Source organism: Megascapheus bottae, chromosome 24 (genome assembly GCF_031878675.1).
Source record: "Megascapheus bottae isolate mThoBot1 chromosome 24, mThoBot2.hap1, whole genome shotgun sequence".
Taxonomy (NCBI): Eukaryota; Metazoa; Chordata; class Mammalia; order Rodentia; family Geomyidae; genus Megascapheus; species Megascapheus bottae.
Window position 1 is genome coordinate 6,563,468 of NC_143532.1, and position 12,850 is coordinate 6,576,317.

General features: G+C 40.1%; 1 long non-coding RNA gene across 1 annotated transcript in view; it reads right to left on the reverse strand.

Annotated features, from left to right (window-relative positions):
* Positions 1-7,547: 7,547 nt before the first annotated feature.
* The window catches only part of LOC150046842 (uncharacterized), a 343,930-nt gene continuing 338,627 nt past the window's right edge, over positions 7,548-12,850 (reverse strand). The window contains exon 4 of the long non-coding RNA XR_016539478.1: positions 7,548-7,698. This is a non-coding gene — a long non-coding RNA (uncharacterized LOC150046842). The remainder of the gene's footprint in view (positions 7,699-12,850) is intronic.

A 12,850-nucleotide genomic window follows, 5' to 3' on the forward strand; every position in this document is an offset into this window, starting at 1 on the left:
TTTGCCTAAGGCTAGTACTCTACCACTTAGGGCCACAGCTCCACTTCTGTTTTTGAAGTGGTGAATTGGAGGTTAGAGTCTCATAGCCTTCTCTGTCAGGGCTGGCTTTGAACTGTGACTCTCAGATCCTCAACCTCTCGAGCAGCTAAGATTACAGGTAAGAGCCATCAGTGACCAGCTTATAAGGAAAAAAAATTAAAAGTAAATAAAATAAAATATGGGGCCTGACAGAAAGTAAAAACCTATAAATTATAAATTCTAAGAATAAAAGAATAACAAAAGCAATGAAGCAATAAGTCAATTGGTTATGTCATTATACTAAATTGTACCAAGTTTCTAATCTCCTCCCAATAAAACAAAAAAGAATATATATAGTCCAAAAAATCAGAATATATTTATATTGAAGTCCCAATACTCTTGTACTAGGGACAAATGCATTGAATATTATTGTCAAGGAAACAAAAGGCTGTCTGGTAGTAAGGGAAATGCCCTTTCAGTGTGATACTGATAAAAATGAGGAAAAGCACATAGGCGTTCTGTACCTACTCAAATATACTCTCAGGTACCTGTGATCCTTTCCTCTCCCTCCTTCCCACAAGGATTCAGCCAAGTCTCCACTCAGCCATGTGGCTGTGTATGAGGTTAACCATCCCCAAAATAGGTGGTGGAGGGAGCGGGAAGTGCTATCCTCAGTTCATTTACAACCCACGAAGGCAGAGGAAGCCAACAAAGGTCTGGCGGAATGAATTATCTTGAAGTCTGATTTCACGGTTTTATTCCAGACACTCCACAGCCTTCTCTCAGTCATAAGATAGATGTGGATGGAGGAAAGAGCGGGTGCTTCGAGAAACCCAGTCAACACCCAGTAAGTTGACTCTTTCATTTGAACCTGAAACTACTCAACCTCTGCTTTCTCACTTGTAAATCAGGAAAAGTGGTGTAGACCTTCAAGAGTATCTCTGAGATATGGGGAAACAAACCAAACAAAAGGGACTGAGTCACTTCCAGGTTTGGGTGTGTTTCATCTTCTCTGTCAACCTCTCTTGCTCTCTCTTTTCCCTCCTCACTGTGGAGAAAGACATGAGAGGTATAGATGTGAGGGCAGAAGGGCTGGGTGGGTAGAAATTTGAGTGGTAAGGAATGCCAGATGCTGAGAGTAGACTGCCAGCTGGGTAAACCTCAGGCATGATTCTCAATTAGTACTTATTTTTTTTGCAAAAATACAATGCAGCATATGAAATTATAAATATGTTTTCCATTCTTATGGAAACAGTATAAAACAAAATTTATCAGTACTTACGTTTGTAAGGCATATTTATATAGTAGGGCTGTACAACAGAAGTTATGCCCGAATATATATGACTTATGAGCACCAACTATCCAAAGTTAGAAAAGAACAATCAATCAACAGGGATAGAGGGAAGATGAAATCCTCATCTTATTCTTCCCAGAGAAACTGGAAACAAAATTGTTGTCATATGAGAAAGCAGAGCATAAAGGTTAATTAACAAGTAAGAAAATATTTTCCGGAGATGTGTGAGACATCCAATAAATAAGAAACGCTGCGTGTCTGGAGTTTGTGATAATGTTGTTTTTTTTTTAAATAAGATAGTTTTGTGACTTCTCTTTTCATTTTGAGTAAGCACATCCATTTATACATACTCCTGTGCTTGTCATTTTATATTTCTTTTCTTAATTGGGCACCTCAGTGGGCTGCTGGAATTACCTGTTGGCAACTCTTGTTGGAGTGAGTTACTGAAGGAATGCAGGAAAGAGGAGATGGGAGGTTAGAATTGGTTTTTGCTGTGTGTGCCAGTATTGGGACTTGAACTCGGGGCCTGGACCCTCTGCCTTAGCTTTTTCACTTCAAGTTAGTGCTCTACCACTCGAGCCACTTTAGCTTCGCTTCTGGCTTTTGGTAGTCAATTAGAGATAAGAGTCTCACAGGTTTTCAATGTCCAAGCTTCAAACCAGGTCTCAGATCCTCAGTGCTTAGCCTCCTGAGTCATCAGGATTGCAGGCGTGAGCCACTTGGTGCCCATCTTGGGAGGCAAGAATTTCACCTTTCACAATCATGCCAATTTTTTTTGTGTGTAACTACTCTAAAAAAGTGATAACATCTAGTTCATTTTTGTTTCCAAACCCAAAGTATATTTTTTGGCTGCATTTGAGATACAACTCAGGGCTTTACCCTCCTTCAAGGGAGGGGCTTGATCACTTGAGCCACAACCCCAGTCCCATTGGTTATATTTTCGAGGCAGGGTCTTGTTTTATGCCTGGACAGGCCTGGGCTGCCATCTTTCCATTCATGCTTCCCAGAATCACTGGGGGATGACAGGAAGGAGCCACCACACCCAGCCACTGGTTGAGATGGAGTCTCTCAAACATTTCTGCCTGGACTGATTTCAAAATGTGGCCCTTTATCTCTCCCCCTCCCAAATAGCGATGATTACAAGCTTGAGCCATAGAGACTGGCTCAAATGGGAGACTTTTTATATGTCAGGCAATTATGCCTGCTTTGCATGTGTTATTTAATAATACCAGTTCTATGCTGGTCTACACTGCTATCGGCTTCATTTAAAAAGTGAGGAAACTGAGATACGGAAAAGTAAAATCCTTGCACACCGTGTGCAGGTTACCGATCACCATCTCAGGTTGTTTAAAAAAGCATGGAAGGAGCAGAGATTCTGAAAATATCCGTAGGTGGCAGGAAGACCATGTAAAAGCATATGACAGGGATGGAGTCTTGGGGTCCCCACAGCGATTTTTGTAAGCCCTAAAATTTTCTAATTGCTAAATAAGAAAAGGGGAAGATTTCTAATAGCTTCCATTTATTACAATTACAGAGGGTTAATTGAGGGAATGGGTCAGGATTTTAAAATTCATTATGATTTTCATATGAACAAAAAGGCTCTCTAAAAAGGTCATCCCCCCAGCTTAAAATCACCATCCTATATTAATTCATTTTTTTTCTTGAAGTTCTAAATGTGAGGGCTCAACTTCTTTGCCATTTCCTATTTAAAAGCAATGATTAATACATAAACAAACTACTCACCTACCTGTGATTAAATGGCCATTTTGTAACCTAGATCTAGGTCATTCCCTGTAAATGATGTGACCTGGAAGAGTTTACTTCCTTAGACAGAGAACACAGATGTCTTAAGAGAAGATACATCATCTTCCAAGTTAATATATGAACTGCTTCAGCTTTTTATACTTTTTTTCTATCAAGGGAAACATGTTTTCATGATTTGTCATCCAAAGGAATTTTTGTGTAAGTGAAATTGGTTGGTGGTAAAAATAAAAGTGTAGCCTAGTTGCTGGTGGCTCATAACTAAAATCCTAGCTACTCAGGAGGCTGAGATTTTAGGATGTTAGTTTGATACCAGTCGGGGTGTAAAAATCCATGAGACTCTTATCTTAACCAGAAGATGAGGAATGGCTGAAGTGATACAGTGGTAGCCTGCAGAGAAAAGTGTTAAGAGAAACCATGAGTCCCTGAGTTCAAGCCGCAGAACTGGCATGCATGCATGCATGTGTGTACACACACACACAAACACATAAGCACACACACAAAAGTAAAAGTATATAGATTCTAAAAAGGATTAGATTATGCTGTGATAATTTAACAACATAAATTACAAAGTCATATAGAACTTGGTCTCTCTGATCATTATAAACTTTTAGAAGTAATCTGAAATTCTTCACAGTTCCTTCTCCAAACTGATTATGATAAATTTCAAAAATTTATGGGCTGGGAATTTGGCCTAGTGGTAGAGTGCTTGCCTAGTATGCACAAAGACCTGGGGTCGATTCCTTGGTAACCATATACATAGAAAAAGTTGGAAGTGGTACTGTGGCTCAAGTGCCAGATCACTAACCTTGAGAAATCCCAAGGACAGTGCTCAGTTCAAGCCCCAGAACTAGCAGAATTTTTTAAAAATTCACATAAATTATTTGAAAGTACTTATATAATCATCACCTCTACTTAGTAAATACCATCATTTTGACTTAATAACTACCACTAGTAGCTGCTGAAAAGTTTTAAATAGGTACCACGTGCTTACATGACATTTCAGCACTGGAAAGTGGGTTTGAGCCAGGATGAGCATATGCCTGTAATCGCAGCAGTCAGAAGGCTGAGGCAAGAGGATCATGGGTTCAAGGCAAAACTTGGGTTACAGAAAGAGTTTTAGCTACACAGTGAGACTCTATCTCACTCTCCACATGTGGATTTGATAATATTAAAGGAAAATACAATACAAGGTGCCAGAGATGACATGGATACAATATGTGGTCCCAGGTTATCAGTTCATGCTATACACCTTCACATAAGTTGTACATAGAGTACATTGGCCTCTGATAAGTTTTCTAAAGTCTGGGTCTTGGGGTTTTGTAGAAAATTCCAGAAGATAATCCCTGTGATGGGTAGAGTCAAAGAAAAGGAATGGATTGGTGTGTACACTCGCGCTGGTGGATTCCCGGGAGGATTTCAAGAAGAACCCATCCTTTGGGGGTGTTTATTTAAAAGGAAGAACTAACTCTTATTTTTCTTCCATCCTCCTTTGTTTGGAGGGGGCATCCAGCAAGATGCTGAGGTTCTTGCCTGTTAGCTATGAGTTAGATGACTAGAGAAATGAAAAAAATACCCCGACGAATCAAAAAACCAAAACTTAGTCTTTGATAATTTATCCCATGGGCTACAAAGCCTTCAAGCCACTGATAAAATACAAAAAGCAGGGAGTAGAGTGCCAGCAATCTGAGAGGTTGTGGTTAGAGAAAATGTTCAGGAGCGACTGAAGAGAAGGTAGAGTACCATATCAGCTCATTCCCTAGCTTTCGCCTAAGCAGGGAAGCTGGGAAAGTGTCAGAGATTTAGTGTCCCTTCTCAGTGTGCAAGCCTCCAAGGTAGCTGTAAATGGGTTCTTAACCATCTTCCCGCTTAACTAGAAAGTCTGAGCCGAGCATGTGGCAAGCCGCCTTCCTGGAAACGCAGCTGTGGCAACGAGACAAAAGCTCGGAGAGCAAAGAGGCTAATCAGGGAGTTATTCTGAACATTCTTCCCAGGACCTCGTGTCCTAGAGCAAAGCTGCACCATAATAGTTTCTTAGTGCCCGGGGAGAATGGCTGTCCAGATGTGTTAGTCTCCTCTTGATGTATGAATTACAGGCTTGAGTTATTACAGTGGATTTTTGCATGGCACGTCTAGATAATGTGCAATGCATTTTTCTGTTTTATAAAATTTACCATCTCCACTGACAAGAATTTGAGATGAAATTCGAGAGAGAGAGAGAGAGAGAGAGAGAGAGAGAGAGAGAGAGAGAGAGAGAGAGAGAGAGAGAGAGAGAGAACACAAAGAAAGAGAGAGGGAGATAGAGAGAGAGAGAGAGATGGAAAGGGAGAGCGAGCCATGGATACATGATTCAGGTCAGTGTAAAACCATCCTCATGATGCTATAATGAAGACACTTGGTGTCAACCTTTTGGTGAATTTCCTTATTAACTCTGAATTAATGTCATTTAAAAGTAAGACATTACTGAATATTTTGTGTAAGAAATGAGCAGTGGGAAATGGTGGAATTGATTGATTTTTTTTTTTATCTCCTAGGACTTCTCTCTTGGAGGGCTTAGTGTATTCTTCCAAGTGTATCAACACACTTATTTATTTATTTTTTTTTGCTGGTCCTGGGCTTGAGCTCAGGGCCTGAGCACTGTCCTTGGACTCCCTCAAGGCTAGAGCTCTACCACTTGAGCCTCAGCACCACTTCCGGCTTTTTTCTATGTATGTGGTACCGTGGAATCGAACCTGGGTCTTCGTGCATGCTAGGCAAGCACTTTAACCACTAGGCCAAACTCCAGGCCCTCAACACACTTATTTTTAAAGCTCAGGAAGCATGCATCTTCAGCATGTAACTGATTCCACGAGGAAGAGAAGAGTTTGATTTTGCCTCATGGTTTGAAGCGCCTGATAGAAGTATTCAACTTGGACCTGAAAAACATTCATTTCCACCCCTGCCTTAGACCCCCTTCTATAAGTTACTCAAGTCCTCTGTGTCATTGCTATATTTGCAAAGATGTGTAAGTCAATCATTCCACACATATTTATAGCCTGGTGTGGCCCAGAAAACTGGGTGTTTAGAAGGAGAAAGGTACTAAGCAAGGTTTGTGTGTGTAGTACAAACGGAGCAGGAAACAACCCTGGGCCCAGATGTTCTACATATCTACTTTTATATAACAGATGTTGCCAATACTTAGTGTCTTGAGGCAACAACAAGAATAACAATCCTCTCACAAACCTGTCATTTGGGTGGGATTGGAGAGCCGTTAGGCTTGTCCCTGATCCGTATCACATTGACTGGGTTGGTTTGACTTGGTGACTGGAGAAAATATTCTCAGGATGACTAAACTCCCACTACTGGCTTGAATCTGGTGATCAGAACTCTTTTTTGTACATACCCAGCCATTTTTTTTAACCCTCCCTGTACTCCTGGTATGGTGGCTATAACCCAAGCACAGTAGACATTGGAAGTGAGTTGGTTGTTCTTGTTTGAAATCAAGGCCTCATGCTAGGCAAGTGCTTTATCACTTGAACCACATGCTTGTTTTGCTGTTGTAATGTTCATAATAGGGCTTTGTATTGTTTTTGTGCAGGCCAGCTTGGATGGTGATCACAATTATACCTCCAAGGAGCTATATGACAGGAACTATGAATTACCATGCTCAGTTTTATTGTTTGAGACGGGGTCTCTTGCTGACTTTGTGTGTGGGCTGGCCTCAAACCTCAATCTCCTTGATCCTCCTTAAGTAGCTGGGATTACCAGAATAAGCCACCACACCCAAATATACATAAACTTTGACATCTGTCTTACAATGTGTGAGATGTCATAATAGAATATCTGGTGACAAACAGCGTGTTCCCTTTGGGGAATGTAATATTTCTTTTCATATGGGGGGTAAAACCCCTGTTGTTGCTCATTTTGCTACATGAAAGGCTTTAACAGAATTCTCCTTCCATGGTTGCTCTTCTCACTAGGAAACCCATTTGTTTTCACCTTCTGTTCAGTGATATCAGTGTCATTTTGGAAAAGGCATCAATATGGCAGTGACAACCAAGGCAAAGAAACAAGGCCTACCGATCTTCTAGAAGCAGGAAGAAACCAGTAGGTACGGTGCTCTGGCCCTGGCATTTCCTCTGGCAAGTTACACAGCGTGAATCGCCCCTCGCCTAAAGTCCCCTAGAACAGTATTTGACAACCATTCAAGGAATAATAAATGCCCATGAGTGTTTCATCAGAAACTGCTCTTTAAGAGTGAACTTTCAGCGATGGGAATTCGAAAGTGTAAACTTGAACTGAAATGGTAAGATTTCGAACTATATCAGGTTCTATGATCGCTTCTACTTAATTTGTTGTTGTTGTTTTTAAAGCCCATCATGGGGTGGGTGGGAGAAGCCTATAGAATCTGGGTGCTGGCCAGCTTGACATTAAACAAAGAGGCTCAGATAATCTCCCCAGTTATCTTCCTGCTTTCTCCCAAATGCTAACGCTGAACCAATGGTGCGCTCAAGCCAATCTATCTTCACCGCAATTTAAAGAGAGTTTTACAGGAAACCATCTTTCTTGTAGGCGTAAATCATTCTTGCTTAATCTCTGCCTTCCACAGAGTGGGTTTTCAGAAGTTTCTGTTGCTCGTAGCACCGCTGGAGGACATAGAAGGTAAAAGGAAAAGATTATTACACACCTGCTGGATAGGACTCAATTTCATTCCCACACCTGCCAAAACAGCTGGTTCTCTGCTTGGGGACAAAGACACAAAGAGCCTACTTTAATGAGTTACTGCTTTTGATTTGAGTCTGAAGAAAATTTACTATATTGGTTTAAAAAAACCTTACCAAAGTCCTAAGAATATGTGTGTGTGTGTCTGTATATATATGTCTCTCTACACATTATTTTCGCATATATATGTACATACACATGTATATATGTGTATATGAACATAAATATATATACATATATTAACATCATTTATCTTTGGATGGTAGCTTAATGATTAATATTTGTTCTATTTCTATAGGCTTTGCCTGCTTTGTACAATAAATATCAATATGTCTTTTAATCAGGAAACTTTGTTGCTTTTTTTAAAAAAGATGTGATGCTCTACCTGACATCTCATATTTAAAAGAGTTATAGGATAGCAGCTCAAGATATTTGATGATGGAAGTATTTGTGTTGGTTATTTATTTTCTGGTGTCTTTTGATACCAAGTTACAAGGCATTTTCTCTCCTGACAACTATTTTTTTACCCCAGGTGAAAGATGAGGTGGAATTTACCCAGGCAGTTCTCTTGCTGGGTATTCCCAGTTAGATAGTGCAGTTTCTGGATGGTTCCAAGGCAAGACAATTTTCAAAACCCTGTGGGGGGACGGGTGGCCACCTGGAGCCAAGAGCCTGATGGAAAGAAAGAAAATGCCCCAGGAGGTAGGACCACAAAGAACAGATAATAAATCATTCGCTTGTCAAGAGAGAAAAAAATGAGTCAACCGGGTCTATGAGGTATTGGTTACTTTGATCTATCCCTCAGCTACCTAATTTACTTTGCAGGGAGTGGGGAAAGTTCTGGCGCTGTGGGAAGGGGGGCTGGAAAATAGATTTCTCCATAGGTAAATCCTTTTGAAAGATGAGGTGGAGAGCCAGCTGCTCAGCTCACACTGAAGCAATTCGGATCTCAGAGATGACACACAAGAAGCTGGCAATGCACGTGGCTTCCACAGAAGGGAGCTTGGGATTTGGGGATTGAGCAGGCAGCCGGTTTTTCTTTTCTGACCATTTTCTACTGTTTCGTGCAATGAGCCCACTTTTTCAATTAAGTAGTCACTAGGACAATGGATACATTAAGCTTGTTTCATTTTATGTCCTGTGCAATGACACCAGAGCAAAATCCTCTTCTGAAGTTTCCTACTTAATCAATCCTCGATTTCATCCTGGGCTGCCGGGGCAAGTTTTGAATTGTGATTCTCAAAGCACAATAATATATTGCGAGTAGCTAGGATTGCAGGTATGAACTACAAGTACCTGACTACGGGTTTTTTGGGTTTCTTTTTTTATATATTTTTTATCGTAATTAATAAAAGGGTTACATTATATTTGCCAGATAGAAGGTGCATTACTTCACATACATTGATACCCTTTCTCATGTCTTGGTCCCCATTTCCCTCCTCCCTCACCCCCACCCCTCATCTTGTTTTCCCCCCTTCCCTATCCAATTTCAAATAACCAAATACAAATATATCCAATATATCAGATAACAAAGTGAGATACTGTAATATGAGATAACCAAGGGGCAGCAAAAGAGATGGGAGATAACATAGTACATTAAGGACAACAATCACTCATTATATGGCTTTTTAAGGTAACAAAGTATACTTATTTCAGCACTGGGTTCTGGCACTGGTGGCTCACTCCTATAATCCTATCTACTCAGGAGGCTGAGATCTGAGGATCATGGTTCAAAGCCAGCCTGGGGAGAAAAGTCTGTGAGACTTACCTCCAACTCCTCAGAAAACTGGAAGTAGCACTGCAGTTCAAATAGTAGAAGGCTAGCCTTGAACAAATTAAGAGTCCAGGGAAAGAGCCAAACTCTAGAAGCCCCAAGGACAATAACAACAATAACATTAAAAAAAAAAGACAGACAGACAAAAGAGAGAAAGTATACTCATTCAAACCCCAACTTCTTTATACCTGTATTATAAACGGTTTGACTCTATTTGTTAGGAGTACCAGGCCTTGAACTCAGGGCCTTGTGCTTGCTAAGCTAGATGCTCTACTGTTTAAGCCCTACCTCAAGCCTTTGACTCCCATTGTTGATGTTGAATTGTTGGCAGCCCTGTATTTTCCATCAGTCTACTCCTACCTTCTGCTTCCCATCCAGAAAAGGTGATAAGAATGCATAAGCTTTCTCTTCTAGGCTGCTAACAGAGTTTAAGCGATGAAAATGCTGGCCTGGGAAGCAACCCAAAGCACCAAACCACGGCCTTTTGCTTTTCTGCCTCAAAGAATTCCTAGACTTGTTTGGGAAGTGAGTGCGCAGCTCTCCATAGAACATTTCATTATGTGTGTAATAAATCCATCCACACCGTGGATAGTTTCAGCATCTGATTTGGTTTTAGACTTCTACCTCTAGGGGTATGCAGAGCGCCTTTCAAAGCACACATCTTCAGAATCAAATAGTATTTCGTGTCACATAATTTCCAAGGAAGTACTTGTGGTACACAAAGAACAGACTTCAGTACTAGGGTTTGAACTCAGGGTCTTGTGCTCTTGCTTGGCTGTTTTTGCTCAAGGCTGATACTTTACTACTTAAACCAAAGCTCCACTTCTGGCTTTTGGCTGGTTAATCAGAGAGAGGAATTTCTCAGATTTGTCTGCCCACACTGGATTTGAATCTTGATTCCCCAGACTTCAGCCTCTTGAATAGCTAGGATGACAGGCTTGATCCACCCGTCTCTGTTTTCACATTCCATTGGCACTTGAGAGGAGTTGAGAAATGATGACTAAAAATCACCAAGAAATCTGGGGTTCTTTTTAAATTTTGCTATAAAATGTTACTGAACCAGTGGGGATATATTCTCTTAAGCCTGTTTTTTTAATTTTAAATTTTAATTAAAAAAATAAAAACATAGCACTACCCCTAAAGCTTGTTCCCTGGTACCTGCCAGTTTCCGTGAAAAAGTCAAGTGGGCATGACTTCACTCTAATAAATTCACTTCTCTGTCTACTCAAGGTGAAGTTACAGCAACCTATTTAGGTCTCATGCCTGTGTAAAGAACAGGCTTGAAGGACAGAGAGAGCGGAGACCCCACCATATTTTAATGGTGACACCTCTGAGATCAAGATCATTCTCCAAGGGGAGTTTTCAGGGTCATTGTGGCTCAGCCTTTCAAGAAATTGGTCCAAGGATGAATTCTGCCTTCTCAGCCACATAAAAATTGTGTCTAGGGCTAAAAGAACAAGAAAGACTCTTTCTTACTAAGTACCTAATCCCAATTCAAGCACTTTGAAAATAGCTATAATGAAAATCACACCAGGAGAAGGACATCAGACATCTGTTAGCAAAACAAAGCATAATGAAACCCTTTACTTTACTCAATTACACACGTCCAAATCACAGGCTACTGAAGAGACTTTACAGAACACCACTTCTTTCTTTCTTCCTTCCTTTCTAAAAAATGTCATTGATGTAACAACACAAAGGAAATGTCAAAAATAGAAAGCGTGTCCTATAATCCAGTACTTTTCAATATGCGTCATTACTGCTCAAGCCTTGTGCCATGATTATATATTTTTAAGTAGGTATAAACCTTTTATGTTCTAGTTCATTCTATAATGGATCATATATTTCTCTTAGAAGCAGAGTTTGAAAAACGATCCCTTAAAAAATAACCATGTGGAAATACATGTAATTAATGAATCAATTTTCCCTAAACCATTTCCCTTCTGCTGGGTATTTAAAAGTTTTCCAATTTTTTTCCATATAGTATGGAGGGTTTTTTGGTAGAAGTATCGGGCCCATCTTTATGTAGAATCTTTTGGAGAAGCACAGAAAAAATTGTCTACATGGGGCTTAATATCAGTCTCTTTAAAAGCAGGAGTAGGAAATTGCTAACATATTTTTATCAGTAATGGTATTAATGTAGTTGAGATTCTTTGGGGCTGGATGGCAAAGGTAGATTTAGCTGTATGTGATCTATCTACCTTTCAACAAACATACCCGAGGTATCATAGGCTCTTTACTGCTTCAGTATAGTGATATTAAACAATATAGCAAACACAATCATTATTCCCTGATGGCTAAGACTATGCCTCCAAAGTGAATACATAATCAGAAAGTAAATATCATTAACTTCTACAGTTCACAAATATTATACCAGAGGGAAAAATGCATGGTAGTGCCTTTACTTGCCCCAAATGTCATCATGAAAGCCAGATATTAATTTATTGAAGTTGGTCTTTATATTAGAAACGAAAACACATTTGTTTTCTTTCCTTGGGAGCTTGACCATTTCTTGAAAGTAATAGGCAAGTAAAGAGGTAATTCAAAGGTAGTGGACTGCTCAGCCAGTCCTTGGGAGACCTGTCTTTTGGCGTGATCAAGAATAATTTCCGGGGTTATTATGACCACAGGAGAGAGGTTGATGGTAAAAACTGGGAAATATTTTGAAAGGAGCAAAAATGATAAAGGGAGGTTCTTCCTGGCATATCCTTTCAGGTTAGCTTTGCCTTTCCCCAGTTTTGAGTGGTTCTGCAACTCTGGGTTGTAGAAAGCTAATAACTATGCATACGATTTCTGCCCATACAACTGTAAATAAATTTTGTCTGACACTATACAATGGATTGCTGCTCTGTGGCTGTTCTCCAGTGTTGTGCCTCTTTGTGGATTCATTTCAGCATTCCTAATTGTCTATATGGGTGCATCTTCTCAGATTCCTCTAAAATTTTCACTTGCTCCTGGCTCTATCACTGATGAATTAATGAACGAGTTATATGAAATCCCAACAGTTGGGTTGACATGTGCATGGTAATCATGATGATGACTCTTAAAAAAATAAAAATCTTTTAACACTGGGGTCTAAGAGCAGCTTAGTAATTCTCTTATATAACCTTTAGAAAAGCCACAGCTGGCATTTTCTCAGGCATTTCTAACAAGACCGACTTTCAGTGACATAATTTTCCAATTATCCAGCCTAATTTAAGTCCACAAAGATTTATTGAGCTTTTGTGCCATGCACGTGGATCAGAGATCAATGAGCTTCACCTGGGCCACAGATTACCCACATGGGGACAATTACAACCCTG